Source organism: Nesoenas mayeri, assembly GCF_963082525.1.
Source record: "Nesoenas mayeri genome assembly, chromosome: 4".
Classification (NCBI taxonomy): Eukaryota; Metazoa; Chordata; class Aves; order Columbiformes; family Columbidae; genus Nesoenas; species Nesoenas mayeri.
Genome location: NC_137540.1, coordinates 33,308,824 through 33,332,819, shown reverse-complemented (window position 1 = coordinate 33,332,819; position 23,996 = coordinate 33,308,824).

The window sequence follows — 23,996 nt, the reverse complement described above, 5'->3', positions numbered from 1 at the left end:
TTGTTCCAACTGACTGATGCACAATATCCCCATTCCCAAAAGGGAGTAACATGTTGGATACACAGAGATAGAAGAAACTGGTAGTTGTCGATATGGTTAGAAATAGAAAAGCTGTTTTTTGCTGAATAAAACAGGCTACCTCCACAAATACTTTCCCTGATTAAATAAGGCTGTGTTCTTACCTTAGTCAAGCTTATGCAACCAATCATCTTAATCAGGTTGAATTGATATGAAAATGCATACTGAGGCCTGCTGAAACGTGGATCTGTAAAACCTTTAATCTACCTTTTCACTGTAGAAAATAACTAATCCAAAATTCTGATATATTTTCTCCAAGATGTGCCAACTTGTATGTCAAGGTTGACTTAACTTAAAACAATGCTTGCTTCAGTCTTGTTATAAATTCTCACTAGAAGTTTCCAAGTACATTTAGAACGTGTTTAGAAATGTTTTGGCGAACCCTGACTAGGAGTGATAGTCACTTTATAATAAGCTTCCACACAAATGGAGCTCTTTTCACTGTCAGACATGAAACTACAGCAAGATTTTTACCTATTCATTCATTTTTTCCCGTAAAGATCAGTGGATATTTTAAGATGGATATTCTATGAAAGAAAAGATAATACCTGCAGAACTGCCTCCTCTTACTTCTAAAGTGGAAAGAATTGTTATAGTACCTCCTGGTAAGAAAGTCTTATGACTTGGCAATAACAGGCACTTATCTGACAAGAATTCTGCCACTCTCAAAATTCTTTTTAATGACAATTTTTCTTTATCTTTTTAAAGTCATAATTTTTATTCAAATTTAGTTTTCAGGACTCACTTAAAGTAATCAGATATAACACAAACATCAGCTCAAGGTACTGCCATAGAGCATCTAAAAGGTTTTAATGTGCTGAGGATGACTAATGCATGATGGAATATCCAATGCAACCAACAAGGCCGAAGTATCCTGAATTGAAAATACTGTGCAAAAAAGCATCACCATTTATATCCCTAAACTATCAATTTGGAAAACTACTGAATGTTACATTCTAAGTGTACATGGAAACCACTAATATGTGGTATTGCTCTAGCTAAAATTTGCACATTAGGTTTTAATAACATCAGTCATCACACAGCAACCATGGTCATTATTATGGCTCCTACCCTAGATGTATCACTACAGAAAAGGCCTGTTAAAAAAACAAACTCAAGCATCACCACTAACCCCCCAAAAAAACCCAAAACACAACAACCAAAAGCCACTCTAACAGAATAATGCCCAATAGTATCCAGCGCTGAACCATCACAACTCTGAGGCCAAAGCCTCTCTCCTTCAGCAAGGCTGGCACTGTTACAGGTATGACGCTCATTTCAGTCTTCACTTATCTTAACATATTAGAGAGAAGAATTAGGCACAGTGTCCAGGAGACACCACTTTGGGGAAGAGAAAAAGCGAAGAGGAATGAAAAGCACCCTGGATTATTTCCCTCCCCCCCCGCCCCCCGCCAGGTCGTTTTGGTGACAGTGGTCTAAGGCAAGTGTGACAACTCTACAAGCTCTGCTACAGCAATGTCATTACATGTCATGGCACTCTACTTCTGACATCTATTGAACTTGTCTTTCTGGAAATGGAACAAAAGATTGAAATGGCTCACAAGACATTGCAACCTTCAAAGGAAAACACAATTAACTTTATTTTTACTGCTAAAATTCGGCCTTGTGGCCTTTCAATAAAAAAATACACTGTTCAGTAAACAGTAATGCACATAACTCTCTAATTAAAAGAGACTATTGGCTTAAAAAGCCTATAGCTTTGGTGAATTTTTAATGTAAACTACTTTAAAAAATCAGGCATAATTTAAGAACACATTATATTAAGCAGTTATGTAGGCATACGCAAGGAGAATAAATTTCATACATTCTCAGCACATGACTGAATTGAGAAGTTAACAGGATTTCTCTTTTAATAAATTACCACCTGGTCACAGTTTGACTTGTATGAAACGAGTCATGAAGCAATGATATGATGGTGATGGCTGACTATCATTCAGGTTATTTAAGATGCAAAATACTACAAAATATATGGAAACATTACGCTTAAGTACTTTGTGATGAAATAAAATTTGGCAACATTCCAGAGGAGAGTCTTTTGCATTCCTCCAATCCCTTAATTGAAATACAGACAATGCCTATAAAACTACAGATCAAAAAAAACCATGGCAATTATCAGTTAAATTTATTTATACACAAGGAAAAAAGGTAACATCTCAGACATTCATTAAGAACAGTGCATCCCCTCACTAAAATCAGTTTCTGACAGTCATGTTCTATTTCCCAAATTTTAAATAATCAAAGAAGTGTTTTGTTACTGAATAAAAAATTGACATTCAATCCAGATTTTCAGTGGAGGAAAAAAGAATCCATTGTGAACTCATCTTTGAATTTGCCAGTTTTGATCAGGGTTAAACATTCTGCTATAACAGTACAACACATTACACAAAGCTACTTTTACATATAGGCTATATATATGCTAAATATCTCTCTATATATTTAGCATTAAAAGCAGTTCACTATAAACTCATGACCAAGGCAAAAATTATTATTTCTTTGGCCATGGCCTCACAAGAGTCACAGAGGAACAGTTCAGCAAAATTCTTTTTCAACAGAATCTGTTTGGCCTTATGTTTTTCAAGGTATTGATCCATTCTGGTTTCCTGGACTTCATTAATCTTCCATATCTATTTTTATAACAGTTCCACTGCCTTCTGTTCAATTATTCTCTGTTCATTGCTTATACATCAGGTATCCAGTAATGGTAAGTCAGATCAATGACTCAATCATGCAAATCAATCAAAGTTACACTGTGGATCATGTAAGAGGTTCTGTCTTTTATGGTCCACTTGAGCTATGAAAACTATTTGAATAAGAGATGGACAGCTATATTAGGATACCTATGACTTGCGCTGAAACCAATGCATAATACTGACTGTACTATGAGGTGGTAACATCACGTATGCAAACTGTGGTGTTCTGATGTCTTAGCTGGGGTAAATTAATGCAATTTCACTGGCTTCCAGCTCAGGGGTTGGTACGTTCAAACTCAGACAAAAGAAACTGTAGCAAAGGCAGTTGGGGTTGATATAAAAGGATCTGATTAACATGTAAGCTCTTTTAACTAGAGGAGGTTATCTAGCACTCCTTTTTCTACCCTGACATCACTTTCAGGCAGGTACAAAGCTTCTGTACACACAGACTTACTACATTCATGAACCCCTTGGTAAGTAATCAGTCAGTATTGATTTCCATACCATGAAACATCAAAAGAGAAAAATAGATTAGAAATAGCTTCCAATATCAAATTATGTGCATATATATGTACACACACACACAAAACATACTCACTCCCCTCGCACTGTTTAGCACACATCTTAGGAAACACTCCTACAGGAATTCAGTCAATAAAGTTTACAAAAATATTATGTTCCTGCTTCCTTTTATCTCTTTTCCTGGAAACAAATATTAAAACTCAGTCTCCTTTGCTTGTGGAGCTCTTGACCTCTTTTTTTTCAAACTGATGAAAAATACTGCAGTAACCAAGCAGACATGCAAGGCAGAAAAGCGTCCTGGTGAGGAGCATTCCTGAGCCTTTGAAACAAAAATACGCTCCTACTGACAAACTCTCTCTGATTCATTATCTACCCTTGCCATGTAAATAGACACATATAAACACAGCCTTGAGAACAATCACATGGGGATCTATACAGCAACATACAGCAGTTACAAATAACTGCAGGATCACATCTAACATTTCTGAATTGTGGTGCAGAAGATCAAAGGTTATGATTAAATAAAACAACATTGGACCATGGAATACAGAATATCCTCAGGTACCAGTAGCCTTCCACATTGCAACTGGAGAAAATTGTTCATATAATACTCACATTTCTTACAAAAATAATTAAGTTTCTGTGAATGTATATTGTAGTTGATATTGCCAACACTGTTACCCACATATGAAGCATAGTAATGAAGCAAAGTATATGACATGATAAAGCAAGAGAGAGGCATTAATATTAATCCAATGACTATTGTCACGTTATGCAACCACTCTTAACAGAGCAGACATTATGCAAGTACATCTAGAGATGAGATGCACAAGTGCCTTAAGGTACAAGAGATACCCAATTTGTTATTTGTTTGGATCCTGACCAGTACACTACAAAAGGATAGTTCATAAGTATGAGAGGCTCAGCCACCTCCACCAGCCAATTATAGTTAAAAGCACACTCAGATATGTGAACTCAACCAACTTTATTTAAAACACATGGACCTGTTATGTCCCTTAGAACACACAGACCTACTATGTCCTTTAGATAAATGCTCAGCAACCAAGGATATTCTTCAACACAATTCGTACAGTCTCCCAAATGTGTTTGTTAACGAACCACATAATATAAATCACTTCTGTGTCATTTTTTGGTGGAACTAATGAGCTGAACACTGCCACAGAAAAGACATCCCTGAAACAGTGCTGGTTTCATGCTTTGTACTTATTCTATGCACAGAGCTAAAGGTTCAAACAGTATACAGAAAAGGACATACGGCAGAAACTACAGCCCACAAAGTACTACTGCAGAGTAACACAGACTACATCAGTTAACAAGAAGAGGATACACTGTGCATAAGAACACTTTTTACTGAAAAGAAGAGAGAAGTTATCAAGGCCATAATACAAGATCTCTAATCAGGGCCTTGAATATTTAACCTGGTATGTTGTTAAAACTGTTTGTAGCTGTTCCATTCATTTCACAGTTGGGAAAATGGTTATTAGCGTAATTATTACTAATGCATAAATACTCATGTATTACCTGGTCCTGAGATATCAAAAAATATCCCTTCAGTTTCTTAAAGGAGGCAATATCACAAAGGCATCTGCATTAAGTCTGCCAGACATACTAGAAAGAAACAATTTCCCACAGAAAGCATGGAAAATTCCACCACCTTCCTCTAAATATTGATAATATTACTTAATAGGAAGCATTGAGTCATTGAAATTTATTTCACATCCAGAAAATAAGTCTGTGGTAAACAGCCAGGTCATCTGTTTATGTAGCCAAACACGTCAGGGGGAAAAAAAAAGCCCTTTGGAACTTGAGCGGTGAGGGTGAGGAGGTCAGTGTGTTCCCAGTACCCAACCAGCTTTTTCCAAAATTCATTATCAAAGAGAAAAATAGAGCACTCCACTTCTGAGTGGCCTCAGAAAAATGCCCTACCTAAAAAAATTCTAAGTTCAAGCTAATTTTTTTCCTGAAAGAACTGTATTCACAGGTTTACAATAGCTTTTCCAGTTACTAAGAATGTATGGGAACTGAAGCAGCCTGCCCCTTAAACTGAAAACAAATTAGAGGATGAGGCACATGAATATTTCTGTCTTCAGTATAACCTCTTTTCATGGTAAAGCAAATTAAACGACAACATTCAAAACCAAGAATGCTAACAGATCTATTCAGGATAGATGTCACATCCTGGAAAACAGTTATCATTTAAAAGATAAATATGATCATAAAGAAATTATTGTGGCAAACAGATAAATAAGATGCAGCACATATATCCCAACAGCATAAACAACCATATATGTGTGTGCACACAAACCTAGTAGGTAGAATCAAGGCTGCTAGAGTAGTATACTTCAGTTACAATAAAAGTAATTTTTTTCAGCTTTGGTAAACAGCTATCTTCAGATAAGTATAATATCTACAAAACATTCTGAATAGCATTTATTGGTGGTTAATGATTTTGCTGTATAGCATCTCACGCTGTTGTATCTCATGTGGCCCCTCTATTCCACATGGTAATTTGCAGGAACAGGAATGTTTTGCATCTGTTGAGAAAAGGATCAGGGACATGGGTATGCAATATGAATAGTTATTTTGCATAAATAAGGCCTCTAAAGCCAACACATTTTCTTAGTAGATTTTGCCATAATTTACATGGGAAGGGACACAGTGACCCCTTCCTATCTCCTTCCATTTACTTATTTCCAGAAAACAAGTTTGTCATATTTACCATTGACAGGGGAGAATGACTTGGGGGCAGCTTAAAGAGTTTCAATGACTGTGGACAGGTCCACGCAGAAACAGCAAAATATCAGAGTCATAGGCACAGCAGTAATGAGAAATTTAGTATGGGGAGAGGTACAATCAGATCAAAATTGTAACTAGTAGTGGTAAGGAGCTGATGAGCTGTTGAGCTACCATGTCATTATGTGGATTTGTCAGAAGACATTACCATGGGTAAGTCAAGGTGTCTTGAAGGACAGAGATGTTGCTACAATATGAAGCGCATAACAACAACACATATGTAACTGTGCATTTGCATTGGACCGCAGGAAGGGAAAAGAGTAGCCCCACAGCTGCTGAAGAAGGCACACCTGTGCTGAGTCTCTAGAAAATCCCAGAAAAGAGAAATCTGAACTTTAGAAAAGTGAGTATTTACAGTTTAATCGATGCTTAGAAAGCAATCATTTGTTAAAACCAAATTTGTTTTGCAGGAACGCTACAGGCTCCCTGTAACCAAATTACATTGTGCACCCATGAAAGAGAGTGCAGCCTCAAAGACCAGCCCCTGGGGGGAAAACAACTTGCCATGTTCACAACGTGACATGCCCTAGAAGGGAGAGACAATTAATATTCAACCAATCCAGGAGAAAAAGAGAATTTGTGCCAGTTTAGCAATATAAGGCTCAAACATTTCATTTTCACTTGTTGACAATGCAGGAGGCTAACTAACTCTTTGAAGAAGAAAAACAAGACAAACCCTCTCATCTTTGTTTGGGAGAAAACTTGTGCTGAGCCTGAAACCAGTGAGAGAACTTCCAAGCTCAACTTGGCTCTGTCAGTGACACATGCAGCACATGTACCAATAACTTCTAGAAAAGCATTTGTAGTTTCACTGTGCACTTCATACTACTCTGTTACAGTCACAGTTTGCCAGGCACTCCAACCAAAGCAAGTGATTCTGTTGTCACAGGAATTATTTTAAGAAAGTAACTAGTAACTAGAGTTACACAAAATCTAGCAGGAAGAAAAACGGGCATTCTTCTCCTAGTTACAGAATAAAAACAATAAAAAATAATAACTAAAAATTCTAGAGCATTGCATCCTGCATTCCTTCTGCCTTTCAGTCTTTCTTCCTTTGAGCCTTAAATTTCAAACACCCCTTTAAGAGGTAAGCCATGTGCCACAGAGGTAAAAAAGCCAAAACAACAACAAATAAACTAAAACCAAACAAAAAACCAAACAAGGCTATCAAAGGCTTTCCCTTTCTGGCACAGACTGAAAATGATGACTTCCGAGCCTGCTGCATCCAGCCTTCCAAACAGCCAAAAGCAGTTTGCAATGATGCCTGCAGCTTTTCTGGCCATAGTACTAGTGCAAAGGTGCATCAGCATTTTTACAAAACTGTATTGGATTACCTCCTACAACAAAGAAAATGTAATACATTTTTGATTGCACAACTGAGTTAATTTGCTCTGATATTGTTCTACCATTCTCTTCTTCTGTAAAGGCATGAAGAGTCTCAAATTCCCTACAATGTGCTCTGAACCCCCCATTTCTGCAGAAGCTATTCTCCCTCATCCAAAGAATCTTGATTTGTAGATCAAATAAGCAGCACACTTACAGCTTCGTGAGCTGGCTCTACCAAAAGACAATGTATTTCCCCCAAATTAAACCACCACTACTGCACCCTTCTACCTACAAGCACATTCATTCCCCATTTGCCAACAATAACATCAATTTGCATTAAATTACGAACTCTCCCTCCTGGCTGAAAAGTGATCCTATGTCCAATGAAAATATATAGGGTACAGCAAACTTGCTTTCATTTTGTTTTGTTTTGCTTGGTGTTCTGGTTTTTTTTCCCCTCTCTTATCAAGACTGGTACATGAAACTTCATAAATCTCACTTGGACAGTTCAGGACTCTCATACTTCCATGTCTTTTTTTCCTCCCTCTGAGTCCAGAGGAGCTTCTTCAGATTTACTTCCAAGTTTTCTGTGATATGGAACCAAAATTCAGATTTATGTACTTAAGAAATAAAATGATATCTATACCCTCAATTTAGTTTCCTTAATTTTATAATAGTTGCCAAGTGAGTTTGGTTAACATGATGAATTTAAATCAAATATACCTGGATATAAATTAATACATTAACATTCAGATTAAGAGTATTACAGGAAAAGAAAAAAAGATCTGTATCTCATTTACTTCAGGCTAAATCTATTAATAAAGAAGTCAGAATAATTTCACAGAGCAAACCTGGGGACCAAAAGAATTCATATACCCCAGTTAGAATTTTCCTCACTACCAAGAAGATTGTTCCTATTCATTTGCTACAGCTACACAGCTAATCAAGACTAAATATACAGCCAGACCCCTCCCCACTTTTGACATATTTTCCTTCTAGTTAGACTACAAATAGGATTTTAGATACTTATCTCACAATGATTAATACATCTCCACTATAAATCTAGCTCCTGTACTGCAATGTGAGTTACTCAACTGCTCCATAATCAAAATGTAAGTATAAATTGCAACTGATTAATTCAAGGTGCAGAACTGGAGAATGGACTGCAAAATCCTTCCACAGATTTCAAAATTATAGCCTTTCAGCTCCACCATGCTATACAGTCAGTCACATTGCAGACTTCAGATTTAGATTTATTATGTGCTTCTGTGCACTCAAAAGACTTACTCATCAGCTTTACCTTATAAAAGCCTTACAGTCCCAATGTCATTTACATGCAGAGAGGACAGGTTTTTCAGCAAACATTTGCCTTTTTCCTGATCCATCCATCCATCTATCCAAGGCTCTGTCTGTTCAGAAAAGGCTTCCTATTCCAAAAACCACTCAAAACATCACATACTTTCCTCAGCTATCATATCTGTAAGTCAGATGGTGGAAGCTATACTAGAGCACAGACAGGAAGATTTTATTCTCATCTTCTTTATTCAGACATTTTCTGTTCCCTGCCAGGGATCATTCCCTTCCCCCTCCCCCAAATTACAGAGCAATTTATTAAAAGTTTGTGCAGAAGTGAGAAAAAAAAATCACACATGAAATTAACTACATTGTTTTTAAATTATTTATTTTATATATCTATATAAATAGTGATAGTGTTGGTTCCAAATCTCTGTATTTCAAAGCACTTCAGAAATCAGGATTGTTAATTTTTGTTGAGCAGAAATCCCACAGATTTTAACCAGTATTGGGTCAACCCCAGAATTCCTGGCTACTTAGTTGCCTCTTTTCAGAAGCAACGAATTGCAGGATTTAGCTCAAAGTCCGTGTGCCTAGACCTTGTCAGTCATCTAAATTTTACCTCTGAACTTTGTAGGAAACCGTTCCTTAAAACAGAAGTGCTTTGTAGTCCTGATGCACGATCACCAGCCCGATCCATTAGGCCTCGGATAATGGACAAAGTATACGCTTGGCAGTGAGCCTCTTCTGAGGGGAGAACACATCCGACACTCAATAGCTCATCTGTCTGCTCTACAGCTCAACTACACGACGGCAACGGCTTCTGCAAATTTTTCTCCCTCCCTTCCTGTAGATACTAACAAGGTGTCTGTCTGTGTCCCTTCTGGAAACCCAACAAAGACAGTGATGCTATCCTGGTGATGCACCCTTCGCACACAGCACAACCCATCCTGACCCATGAGGGGAAACCACCATAGTTGTTACAAGAACTTCTACACCAGAACACTGGGAGATGATCTGAATACTAAACAGGGTCAAGTAAATTTTGCATTGATTTCAGCAGTGTCGAAAAACTGTAGAGTTTGACCAAAAAAGGTAAAATACTTGGTAAACATTTTTTTTCTTTCATGGAGGTGGGTTTCAGGTGCAGGGGGTCAGCTTCCAGACTTGAAAGCTTATAATCATTAGCAAAATGACAACATAGAGGGAAAAAAAAACCAAACAAACCCCATACCATTAAAATCCCAGTAGTTTGCTATCACCACATGTAAAATAAACATTCAGTTCAATAAACAGGCTTAGTAAAGTGCTAGCTTTGGATGATCACTTCTTAACTTGCTTTCTACAAGCCAAAAATCATGTCATTCTACATTGACACAACACACGGATTAGTTTTCTTTCAATTCTCAATCTAGGTTTCTATTGCAAAAGCTAAGTCTGGACGGAGAGAACATTTTTCTTATTCTTCTGTGTGTTTGTTTTGACATGCATTTCATTCTCCCTTCCCCGCCACTGTCCACAAAAATACAGGCTTGCATTGTCCTGCACAGCCCTTCTAGATTTTTCCACTCCTTAGATGTTTCATAGGTTTATTTTTAACTTGTTTTCACATCACACTGTATGCACTGAAGCCCTTTTCATCATTACATGGTTTTCTTGTGAATGCTGCAGTGTGAACATTGTAAATGCGACCACATGCAGACACTGTAGGATAAGTAGCATGTGGCAACTTCAGCTACTGTATACAAGATATTTCAGAAAGTCTTTCTAGCAGAGTGCGTGCACTTTGTCTCCAGCTTCCAGACAACCTATCATATAGCACTCAAGGCAGCCAGGGCTTTTATGGGAAACACATGGTAAGCGAAAGTCACGACCTACCTAGTAACTAGAATGAAAAGAAACTTTGAAAACAGTGGGTCCAGCTCCTTTTTCAGTTCCCTTGAGAAACAGAAGTCACGCCATTGAAGTCAGTGGAACTGCAGCACTTAAATCCTAATGTTAATTCCAAAATTGAGACTGCTGCACAGACTTGAGAGTGACAGCTGAATAAGGAAAGCATGTATTTTTCATTTGATGAGCATTCATGTGGCCAGACCCATCACAACTGCAAGTCAGACGACATTATTTGTGTCCCCCCTCCACTTAACATGTTCAAGCGACAGAGGTTTTGCGTGATTCAGAGTCGTTACAAACCTGTATCTGCATTAAAGCTTTATCCTCCAGCAGTTGATTGTATCACACCTCCAGCAACACTGCTCTCTCGCACTTTTACCTGTTACTGCCCATTCCCAGCACTCTGGTTCAAAAACTAATAGTGGGCACTAGTGGCTGTAACAGACAACTAAAGGCTGAACTCCATGGAACTTGTTGGGCTGCCAGTCCCAGGTGAGATGAACACCGAAGCAGCATTTGAAGTACTCTCTGTTCAACTGCAGCGATCTAGCTGTTCAGATTTTTTTCTAAAATACCTGAGTTGTAAGCCTTTCAGGTAGAAGTCAGCTTTTAGATCATCAAGCAGGAAACATCTTGCAAGCAATAAGAGTCAGATTTTAGATTGAACTTTAGATTATACACCCACTGAATGTAGCTTGGTTCCCAAATTCTAGGTTCCTGTACCTCCTTGCAGGAAAGGTGTTCAGGGCTTTACAGGCTTCTGCACAGAAATATCTACTTCAGAAATGCTAGAAAAATGTATTTTCTAATTAGCAGCTTAGTAGAGATAACGAGTTGCAGAACAAGATATTTCTGCAAGTAAAGAAAAAAAAAACACCTCTAAAATTAATTCTCTGCAATGCAGCTTTAGGTGATGACGAAATAATGAGGTGGAGGCTCTCACAAGCAGAGGAAGAGAAGGGAACAGGGACAAGTGCAGCTCCCCTGAGCCCAGTCAGGAGAGCTCCGTGTTGGCGCTGCCAAAATTCCGCCCTTCATACCACATCCTGTGCTCCTGATTGCTTGTGAAAACAAACCAACAAAACACCCCACAATATGTATTACTGGAAAAGGTCAAAAACTGCACAGAATCATTCTGGGGGAGCAGAAAGCTTTTCACTTCCCCTTCTTTGGGGAGGGAAATATGTAAGCTCCCATCAAAACCACCAACTTCCTGTACACAGAAAAGAAAAATCACTTCCAAACATCAGACTGATTTTAACATAGCACAGCTTAGCCAAGGTAATGTTTTGCAGAAGTGAAAGAAAGGTTAAAAAAGGGCACCAGTAGTACAACCAGTTCGAAAATGCCTGGAGCTTTAAACAGATTTATTCTCCTTCCCATCTTTACTCCCTCTAGGTAGGCTTACACACTGAAGATTTACATTTGAAAAGGACTCGCTCATCCTCCCTAGGGCATCAAAGCAGAAGGAAATCTTACTGCTGACTTTAGAACTTCATTAGTTCCCACAGCAACAGACCCATCACACACATTCCCCTCCCTCATCAGCTCCGGGAACAGGCTTGCAAAGCAACCGAGACCGTGATTGTAGCAACTGCACACCGCAGAGAAAAGTGCTCTTCACACGGAGCTGCAGCGGGAGGCCGGCTCCTCAGGAAAGTTTAATACTACAACACACCTATCACTAACTGAAATAGCCGACATTGCTTCACTATTGAGTTTTGTAGGTGGAAATTCATCAGCATTGCTTTGCAAGCAACAGAGTTCCACAACTTACAGAATAAGACTCTCTAAATAATCAAATAAATAAATCAAAAGGCAGTTAGAAGTATTCCCTTTAAAATACACTTCTCGCTAGACATCACTATCTCACTATCTCTAGTCTCTGCAACTGTTGGCTCTCATGTTTCCTCTTCACCATGTGTCCCTAGGACTCTAGATGCTTTGGTTGACAGGCATGGACCAGGTGAAACTGATGATGACACATCTGAATGTGAATTTATAGATGTATTTGCTCAAAGACAAATGCCTATTTCTGTATGCAAAATCATGATACACCACCTAGTATTTTACCAATGTTAAAGCAAAGTTCACAGCTGCTGTTATACAGTGCCATTTTACTTTTGGTTAGTTGGTTGGTTTTATTTGAGGAAGTGAAGAAAAAATAAAATATTTGTATAAATAAGGCTTTGTGGTAAGTAATGTAAATTGCCTCAAAGGGAAAATAGCTTTGCCCCAGATGATCCACACCACTCACTTTTGAAATACAAAAGGAATGAACATAAAGGAAAAACAACTTTCTTTGGTCTTAAATGCATAGATTCTATTGATTAATAATAACCTTCTGAGTTAAATGTCTTGGCGAGCAATCACACCTACTGAGTAGCAGTATAAAATACTGGAGGTAGTATAAAAATATATGTTTTTATAAAAATATTGCCCAATGAGGCAGTCTGAGAACACAGGATGAAGAAGGCATATCTACTCCAGTATAATTTCTCTAAAGAGAAGCATTGGCATCTTTTTCTCTGTAGGTAGCCACTGAATACTTGCTCCTTTGATCAGTATGTTCTCTGGGGATGCTACCTACGAAACGTTTCAGGGAAATGGTGAAGGAAAACATTGAATGTAATTTCCTCTCCCACTTCACATCTGAAAAGATTAACATTTCCAGTTGGAAACAGACTTCTTCATTTTGTGCTTATGCATCATATAAGTTTTTCTGAAGTTACATCACGAGATACTTACACTAGCAACACAATATAACTTGTTCTTTTAAAATAATTTCAGTTGCCAGATGGTGGTGCGTTTGGGGAAACTAGATCAGGTTTACTCTGAGACAAAGCAATCCGTGGAAAATAAAAAATACAGATAGCATATATGATGTATTATGAGTTAGAAAAAAAAAAAAATACACTGTCCTAGTTACTGATGCTGTGTTGAGCTGACTACCACAGAGAACAAAAGATGGCCACCATTCTTCTCCTGAAAGAACTCAGCCTGTGAGACCAGCCCTCCCCCCAAGCAGCCCTGTATGGGATGCTACCAGACTGCAGATCAGCTCAAGACAAGCAAACTGAGAATGTAAGGAGGAGGAGGAAGTGAGGAGGAAGAAAGCTTGCTAGGAGATGGAACCATACTCCAATTTTTATCCTATTACCAAAATATTTATTGAAGTGTTTTGTCCTTCACATGCAAAGTGCATTTCTCTCACAATTCCCTCAAGCAGTGTTTCACCTTCATGTCCTGACTGAAAATAGGAGGATAATCCTGGTGTTTTCCAGTGATTTAAAAAAATGAAAAAAGTCAGCTAGCCTGTGAGTTCTACTCTCAGAGTGAAAGGAAAGTTTATCATCATAGTCATGATGCACAGCATTGAAACACGATTACTAGCAGGCTGGCTTATCATCATCAGGCACCTCAGTATCACATTGTAAAATGCAGACATACAGAACATTGTAGAGACATACAGATTTTTCAAAAAGAGCACTGGGCCAATTTTTATTAACAATGGAAAGTACAAAGCTGTGGTATAAAGCAAATCTATGTCTCTTCAGCTCCTCCAGGCTCCTGGATGCAGTACAATTCACCAAAGCAGTGCATCTGGAAAAAATACCATTTTAATGAGATTTCTATCTGTACTGGATGTAGAAGGGTCACTGATTTTAAAGATTTGTGTCTTCCAACTGATACTTAGCCCAGATGTCATGAGCCTGAATACAATATACTTGAGACTATGTCTCAGCTTATTTAAGACATTGTCCTACATGGAACATTTGAAACTTACAAAAAGCAGTTTTCAGACTGCAACATCTGCAAAAGTACCGAATTGTTTTAAAGCCTGCAGTTGCTTTTTTGTCATTCTACACAGAGTTTGAGGTCTCGGCATTAGCCATGTGTTGGGAGACACTTGGATTAAATCATAGATTACTTCTTCCCCACCACCCCACAGCTCTCTGACAGTTTCTTTCTAGCACTTAGTCGTGGCTTTGCAGAGAGCAGGAGGGAGGACGAGAAGAGCAAGGGCAGCAACTTGGAATTAGCAAGAGTCAGAGCAAATACAGCTACTGGCTTTAGTATTGGTAGCTCTACAAAAGGATCTGCCAGTAATTTCTGTTTTCCTTTCAGAGTATTTTGGCTCTTCTTACTTCATAAAAGGTGATCTAAGTGTACTGGGTGTTAGAGCTTATGTTTTTTGCTAAAGAGCTAAGAACAACTGAAAGGGATGCTTCTTCAGCACAGCTGTAAGTGGAATACTTCCTATGGCAAAGATTTCTATCTTAAATCATGTGAGCTCTGTTAACCTACTCACTGAGAAAGCATCTTGATGGCTAATTATACTGCTTTGCACGTCTCTCTCTTTTAACTGCAAACAGTGATATAATAACAGCTCCAGTCTTTTTTCTATGAGGTCACTTGAAAATATCCACTCACACAGTAGCAACATTACTCTCCAAAATTCAGAATAAACTAGTAAACCCACACACAGCAGTGCTGAAGTAATTTTAAAATTTTTCTCCAAAAGACTTTATAGGCCCCCAAATCAAGTTATGTAAAATATACCATTAGACTCTGTGGGGACAGAGGTGACAACAGTTAAGAGCTCTGGGAGGAACATGCAGAAAGGCTTCTCGCCATCCTTTCCCAGCTAAACAGATTCAAAGGTAATGAGAATCCTACTTCCACCACTGACATTGAATATCCACAAGGAAATTCAGTTGCAGTTCAAATGCTGCTGCCTTCCTTTCATATTTTTCTTGCCAGTCTCATTGCCTTAGAATTTTAATCGTCAGTCACTTTTGCTGGAGAATAAAAGGTATAATTACAACAAGAGGACCTTCATCCCTTAATTCCAGTAATGAAACTGTCTGAGGTTCTGCCAAAGCATTCAGTCTGCCCTTCCTCCTCAAGGAACTATTTTAATTATTTTCTTCCTGTCACAGACCCAAACTTCTGACCACAGTCTGATTTGCTGCTCAGATGTTTATAGGGCTACATAATTTTATTGAACCTTCAAGAAAGAATTTATAGCTCTGTGGAAACTGAAGCAGTTCAAATAAGACAGACCAATGACTAAAGCAGTGTAACATGTTTCTCGGTCTCCCTTCAGCAATTTTTGCTTACCCTCCTATGATATCCTCCCCAGACTGCAGGCATATCTCACCTATCAGTGAAAGACCTTTGGTTTTTAATGCCCAGCAAATGGAATTTTGCCAGTCCTTTATTGGCTTCTTTATATCTCATATAGCCTGTAGATGGTCCACTGGAAAACGTATGCTTTTATTATTGTTCTATTGGTTTTGCTTGTATCTATCTTTTAAAGCTGCATGTATGATGGTTTGCACTATTTTCCTTTAATCCAAGTTTGTTCTCTTTTTTCTACCATAATAATACTTCAGAGAAATTTTATGGCAAATGCAATCTTGTTTGGTGATTGTTTTGCAAGTCTGAAATCCAAAGTCATTTGCCTTCAAAGAATCCCACCTGAAAAAGACACTCATTTGCAAGCGATTTGCAAGACATATTTTGATGATGAAGATTTAAACTTGACAGATTATCAGGACTGTCAAGAGCCTTACTGGCCAACATACATAAGCTTCTTTGAATATTCAGTTGAAGCCTATTATTACCCCTTATAGTCAGTCAGTTCTTCTACCCTATTTACTTCTGCATTTTGATCAAAAACTAGAGGCTTTTTACAATATCTCCAAGGGCAATAGGAATTTTTCTTGCTGGTGGAATGGGCCCCCCAGCATATCCATTTGGAAGCCTGGTCCCAAAAATTCAACTCAGAAGGCCTGCAACACAAAATCTCTTCTCAATTCTGCACAGAAGTTACTAGGGTTCAGATCAATGAAGCCTGTATTCAGCAACATGATTAAATTTTTCTCGTGCCGCCTTTTTTTTTTTTTTTTAATTCATCAGACTATGCGATGCCTTGCAAAACTGAAGATTACAATGTATGTGTCACTTATACCAGTCAAGCTTAGTTCAGCTTTCAAGCTCTCTGCATTGTTTTGATGAAAATCTCAGCCACTGCTGATATAATAAGTGGTAATTCTGAAATTAAGTGCTCCAGACCTCTACAAACGGTCATCTCTCTTTCTACTTAGGTTGCTTGTCATAACTGGTTTTTTTGGGCAGCATGGACCATGACAAGGCTTCATCTAGTTGTTGCCATTTTTGGTATTACACAAGAGTTTTATAATGTACAATCACACAACAGTTAATATTATTTCCATTTCTTGATTTGACAGCTCTGGAATTTAGTTTTCATGATGTTCCATTTTCACTCATTGAGCCCATTGAGATTTACAATGCCCAACATCCTTTAAGCACAAAGGGAAAATTATTGCAAAGTGTAACTCTATAAGAACATCTATTGCTGTTGTGACAGTTCAATTCATGCTGCTGAAATTCTTTTAAAAGCTTAAGAAGAACATGTGTTACTGGTTGGTTCTTACATGTCACTGCAACAAGAAAATTTTTAAGACTGTTTCATACCAAAGCAGACATACACAGCATTTGACCAAAAATTGTCAATTAAGAAAGTTCTTATAAGCTTCTAAATAAGCTCCATGATGGATTTGTATTTAGTTGTTACAGGTAACCTTGCTCTTTTATTGGTCCTCCCAATAAGCTGCAAAAGTATCATCTACCCCCGCCAAACAGAGGAAAATTCTTTATTACTACATTTACATATACACGTATGTAGAAATAAATATATATATACCACTATACTTTTCTAGCAGTTTTGCATACTTTAACAAGACAAAAAAGAACACCAAAAGAACTAGCTTTTTTCATTATTTTCTCTGTTCTCAGAATATTTTCCTTTTGAAATGTTTTCTGTTGTTGTTCTCTAAATTAAAACAATTCAAAGCAGTCTTCATGAGCTATTTTAAGTAATATGTTTCCCACATCACTATTAAAAAAGCATATAGTAATTAAGTCTTAGTCCAACACCACCTCTACAAACATTCCAAAACTTTGTTATTGTTCTTAGCAACCAGACACATTATTGGTGTCCTTCCATAACACAAAGCAGAGATATGAGTTAATATATAATGCCTCATAAAGTGATAACAAACCCAAATTCTTCAGTCTTTCATCAGATCAAGTGCCCAGATCAAGTAGTCAGGCAGTCTAGAAAGTCTGGGCAGTCTAGGGCACCTTCTGGAGGAACAGAGGAAAAAAAACAAACCACCACCACAAATAAACAAAAACCAAACAAACAAACCACAAAAAAAACCCCAAAGGAATTAAAAAAAACCCAGCCAAACATCCCCCAAAACCAAACAACCAAGAACAAAGTAACAAAAAAAAAAAAAACCACTAAAAACCCCAAAGAAACAAAGTACCCCCCCGCCCCTCCAAACGAAACACTGTCCCATATATAAAACATTTGCTCAACTGCGGTGACCTTGAGGTCACTCACCACCTTCACTCTCAAAATGACATGGCAAGTACCATCTCCAGGAACAGTATATATCCATCACAGAACCCTCAGTGTACATTGCGCAATCAAGCCAAGACCATAAAATCCTGAAGGATGTCTGAAACTGCTTTCAAATTCCACTCCAAATTCCTGGGCTACAATGTGCTCTCCTCTCAGCCAGTATTAATGACTGGGGCCTCAGTCTTTTTTTTTCGGTGAGCAGTTTGTGAGCCACATCGCCTCAATATGGAAAAGGCATGAAATAAACATGTCTGATTTCAACTGAACAAAACCAGACTGAGAAAGCTCCCTGGCACAGAACCAAAGAGTCGCTTTGGAAAAAAGAAAAAAAAAATTAGAAGAGGAATTTCTAGCAGGTGCCTTCACTTACCAGTTACTCAAATTCCGTTGGATCACCATAACAAAAAAGGAAACTAGAAGACACCATTCCCTGTGCTTTTTAAACTTCCCCATGCATACGATTGTTCCATTTTTAATGCCTCTTAAAAGACATGAAAGGAAATCTATTTATCTGAGAAGGCATAAGAAAACTGTGATTATGTCTAAATAAGAAGTATTTCAGTGGTTTTGGCTGGATGTACTGAGATACAAATTATATGTTTTACAAATGAAAAAAGTCTAATCTCAGAAGCAGACTCCTAATTGATTTCAGGGATTCACAGGTTAGGAAGGGTATTCTTCATCTTTTATTATTCCTATTGGTAGGGACTTATTGGGTGAAGTAAAAGGTTTACCAAGTAGCAAAACTCACAATTAAGCACATAATTTACACTACAGAAGAAAGGAAAATAAGAATAAAAGATCGGTGATTTTCTTCTGGACAGTTTTCAGTCTGAACAGATTTTATTTTGCCCCAACTTTCCCTATTACTTCATTGTTTCTAAATTTTCCAGGTTAAAAAAAAAAAAAAAAAAAAAAAAGGGTCTAATACTTTTCTCAGATCACATGCACAGTTCTATTAGCACCCTGAGATTCCACTCAAAGTCCAACAAAGTAAAGGAGGTGCAAGCGCAGTAGAGCCCAGTCAGATTGCCTCTCCTCCTCCCTTTAGGGAGTTTTTCCTCTGCCACCATAGATACTCAAACTACTGAGAAAATGCCAAGGAGAACATAAAGGTCCAGAAAGTCTGGATGAGGGGAAGGGAAAGGGGTCCCTGAGAAAATAAGTATCATTAGAGACAAACTCATTACTGCATCTAGATCCAAACAGCATAATCAAACCGCAGCTAGAGCTAATGTAACTTTATCTTCTAATTATAATGCCATCACTACATTCTTAATCACCAGCAATAAAATACTGTTAATAAAAGACTGAAGGCAGAAACAGAAAAGCAGAATCTGAGACAATACAGCTGTATAACTTCCAAGGATCATTCCTGTTTGGCTTGGTAAGAAGAACACGCCTATCAGCTTTTCTTTAACATCGCTACCAATGGCACAAATAAAAATTTGGCTTTGTACAGAAAAAGTGCTACAGTAGTACTTAAATAATAATCTGCCAACCCCTGCCTGCCTGTATTTTTTTAATATCATGTACAAGTGAGCAGGAAAAAGGTGATCACAGTACAGCAAGGGTACCAGCTGACTGAATACAACAAGCTAACACAGCCCATACAGCTCCAGAACACTCTATAGGAAAAATAAGGCAAAACTTTTGCTAACTATATAATTACTCCATCACATAATGGTAAATAGAGTCACAGCTTATACAGGAACAAAGAAATTGCTCTGTGCTAAAACAAGTTGAATCTAGTACGGGGATACCCCTTCACAATTTGTATCCTTTACCCCTAACATTTTTGACTGAAAGCAGAATTTGGTTCAGATGAACTGGGTTGCATAAAACCAAAAGATAGGAAGGCTTCAGTAAGCCAGAGCAAGACACATGCTAAAGCCAGGACTGGTATGTCCCAGCCAAGCTCCGCTACTCCAACTACTTACAATATTGCCAACACTTGAACACTACACACACCCAACCAGAAAGTTACTCTCCTCCAGAACATACCTGCCAAATATAACCTAGATTTACCTTTCTTCTCACCTATGGCATTTTTATTACAAGTCTCGAGATGTCTCTCCAACACTGACTCCCTTTTTCCTCTTTCTTCCTAGGAAACACCACAAGCTGCCACCATAATCAATCATAAGTAAATAAATCAAACTTAAGACTTTTCAACTAGAAACATTTTGATACTGCAGCTCTTCAGTCCTACTAATCCAAAAAGCCTTTCCCAGGTCTAGGCTGGAACAAACTGACTGCAGCCTACAGCCTAAAACAGCAGTAATCACCATTGACCTCTGACACCTGAGCTTAGGCAAAATGGTAAATGAAAAATTCTTTAACCCTCCAAATATTTTTAAACTGTAGTATTTTTTCTACACCGTTTCTGGTTCATAACTGTATGAAAACACAAAGTTAAACAGTGTTAGGCAGAAAAACTTTACAAAATAGCTCTCACATTTCCATTGAGAAATTACAAAACACACAATACTTCACATTTACTGAGTTTTGTGAGGAACATGGTTTACTTATTAAATGCCAGATATTCCTTTTACTTCCATTTATAGCAAAAACAAATTGTAGTGAGTATTTTGTTTTTTTAAAAACAAATATGGAATCTGATGTTCAGGCTAAGGAAACAGCTAAGGTAACACACTAGTTAAGGTAAGGCTAAGGTCAGGCTGTGGTGATAACCAATTTATCAGAAAAATATATCACTTACATTCAGTATTTTTTCATGTGAATTCAGGATCACACATTGTAAAAGCAAATTAGATTCACTATTGCTTACTTAGCAGTAAATTACATCACTAATATTTTATCAATATGTTGCATTACGTTATAAATTACATTATCATCATATAGTAACAAAGGCTTTTCCTTTTTATTTAAAAATGCAACAAACAAACAGAAAACATTTGTATCTACTATGAATATAAATGAAAAATAATATAAATAAAACAAACAATAACAAAAGTAGTAACATAGCAGAAATTTTATCATGAGATCTAGAGACAAAAACATTCACTGGAAATTTTTACGAACTACCATGGCTTCACAAGGAATGAACACAGGCAGATCACAGAAGTGATTGCAACATTCTCCCCTCAACAGAAAAATTACTTTGCAGGGAGCCAAGTTAGAACAATTGTTATTTGGAAAGCTCAGAACAAGGTACAGCAGCACCAGTTCCCAGGAGAGTGTTAAAAAACTGGTAAACTAAATCTTAGCTTTCAGATGGTCATCTACACAGGCATCCAAAGGAGGATCAGCATGCACACAAGAAACCTTTCTTTCTTTTTGCAGCTGGAGGAACTGGCACAGCTGAAGTCCTTCAGCTGTTACGAATACAGGCAACATAACTCCTGTACATCTAATCACTGAAAGTTCAACTCAGCATCTTTGACATTATGTAGCAAATCTATCACAACAAAGAATAGCATTATCTGATTAAATATTAATTAACTGTTATTTTCTATGCTCATTTAGGAACTCTATTACCACTCTTTGTTAAAAGCAACACACAACCACCTCTTTCACTTGATAACCAGTTGTGGAGACACTTGTGTATCCAGGGACCTCTGCAACCACCAGCTTGAAAACCAGCTGGGATACCTAATGAGATACAGGCAAAGCTCATCATCTATTGATTAAACTCATTTTTATAAACCCTGAGCTCCCTTTCATACTGCTTGCATGCTATTAGCAAGATTTAAAACTTTTACAGCTCATGCTATCAAATTATGATACATTTTTTCAGTAATTTGTTTAATTAAGCAAGGTTTCTCTTTAATGCACCATTACACCTGCAAGATTCTAGAGAAGATGTCTGTACTGCGTCTGTAATTGTAGAGCTGAGCCCTCCATAACCTTTACTGCAGTTTTCCCTCACTATAGTCTTATAAGGTATTTGAATTCTGCTGAGCAACGCTGAAGTGCAAAAGAAACTAAGCAATATATTCAGGAATGTATTGGAGGTAGAACAGGAAATACAGTTCTAGACAGGATCCTAATCATGGATTTTTCTTCTCTGATTTTTCTGGCTGGTAAAATACTGAACAACTTTTTATTTTTTTTTTTTTATTTATTTATTTTTTTTTAAGACTGCCTCTGTGCTTACAACATTTGCAGCACGCCATGAATAAAGAGTAATTTCTAAGTACAATTTTCAATCAAAGAGTTTCTAAAATAAAGCATGGTAGTAGTTTATATTATTTTAAGAAACATACAAAAATAAGCCCAGAAAAACCTACTCTTTGACAAAAATATTTATCCCAGTTTTCGCAGCTTTTAATTTCCTACAAATTTGAATCCTAGTGCTGTTTAAAAACTTGTATTATATACTGACTCTCTTCAGTTAAGAACTGAATTTCAGACATTAGACACTATCATATCATAGGGAGTCAAATGAGAATTGAAAAAAAATATATATTGCCATATTAAGTGCTTAGGCATCTGTGTCCTTCCAATTTTCTTTAATGTAGCAGCATGGAACACATCAGCCATAAACTTTTGTTATTTCTCTCAAGTCACAGAACAGCAACATAGTAAGGAAGTTTATTCCACTTTAGCAGAAGGATCATCACTGCTTTTGTGGCACGGTAAACACACCTGAAATATCAAGTCTGAAGTATGGTTTGTGTCATGTAAAGGTGAATGGAGATATAAATGTAGCTCTCTATGAAAGAACTATGCAAGGAGGGAAAATTAATTTTGCCTTTTCCATAGGACTTTTATGTGTTATCCAACCTGTGAGTGACTTTGCTGAGGGAAGTCTCATCTTCATGTCATTGCCTGCAGCTCCTGTTTAGTGATGTTAGTAACGCTGGGAGAGAGCACCTCGGTATGCATGGTTGGAGGAATTAGCATTAGTGCATTAATATTCAGTTGGGAAAGTCAGAATTAGAAAAACAGGCTCACAACTATAAAAATGTCACTCCTGCTGTTGCTTGGCTGCTGCACTCATTTACTTGATCTCATTGCTTTTTGGCAACAGGCTTCTGCTACAACTTTTTTTTTCCTTTTGGGACTTTCATGGCAGGCCAGTATTTTCCCCTGGCATGACAGTTTACTACCAATCCATTACCCGTTACCTTCCCGGCACGTGCAGACTTCAGAAAAACCTTGTCTGGGATTTGGCACTCTAACCAGTGCCTGATAAATGTTATAAATTTTATTCCTTCTCTTGAGGTGCAAAGTGGAAAAATATGGCATGCAGTTATGCCAGCATTACACTGCCCTCAGACAGGGCCGTTTTTCACTATAAAGTCCTCTGAAATGAACCAAAATAATTTAGTGTCTCTCAAACCACCACAACAAAAAAAGGGGATAAAGAAAAGTGGCAGTTCTCTTGGAGATTTTTGCTTCTCTGAACACACCAAAAGAGCTTATATTCTGAAAATAAAGCTTCTCATTCTAAAAACTTTGGAACTTTGCCTTTGAATCAGTAATGCGTCATCCATTTCTGAGTAGACTGAACATCAAAACCAAAGAGGCTTATTTGAAGACACAAACTGTTGCAATTTTGCCATAACAACAGAAAAGTAAAAGAAAAGAAAGATTAAATGATAAAATCATGAAAGTCTGGATTACAGATAGAGGTGTCACTGTCATCATCTGACTAGAATGTATATGCACTCACTATAGGACACTTTTTACTCTGATTATTTTGCACATTATGCTGTTCTGTATACTGAATAACAACCCTCTTTCTCCATGAAAAAGTGAACAAAACCAAAATTAATTGCAATAATAAGAGCTCTACATAAAAAAAAAATGTATCCTGATGAATTTCCATAGGCTGATGCCACTCCTAAAAATCTCCTTGATGTTAATAAAATGTGTTAAAATATTACTTTTTTTTTTTTTAATTGCATCTTAGTTCCTCTAAGTCACACTGC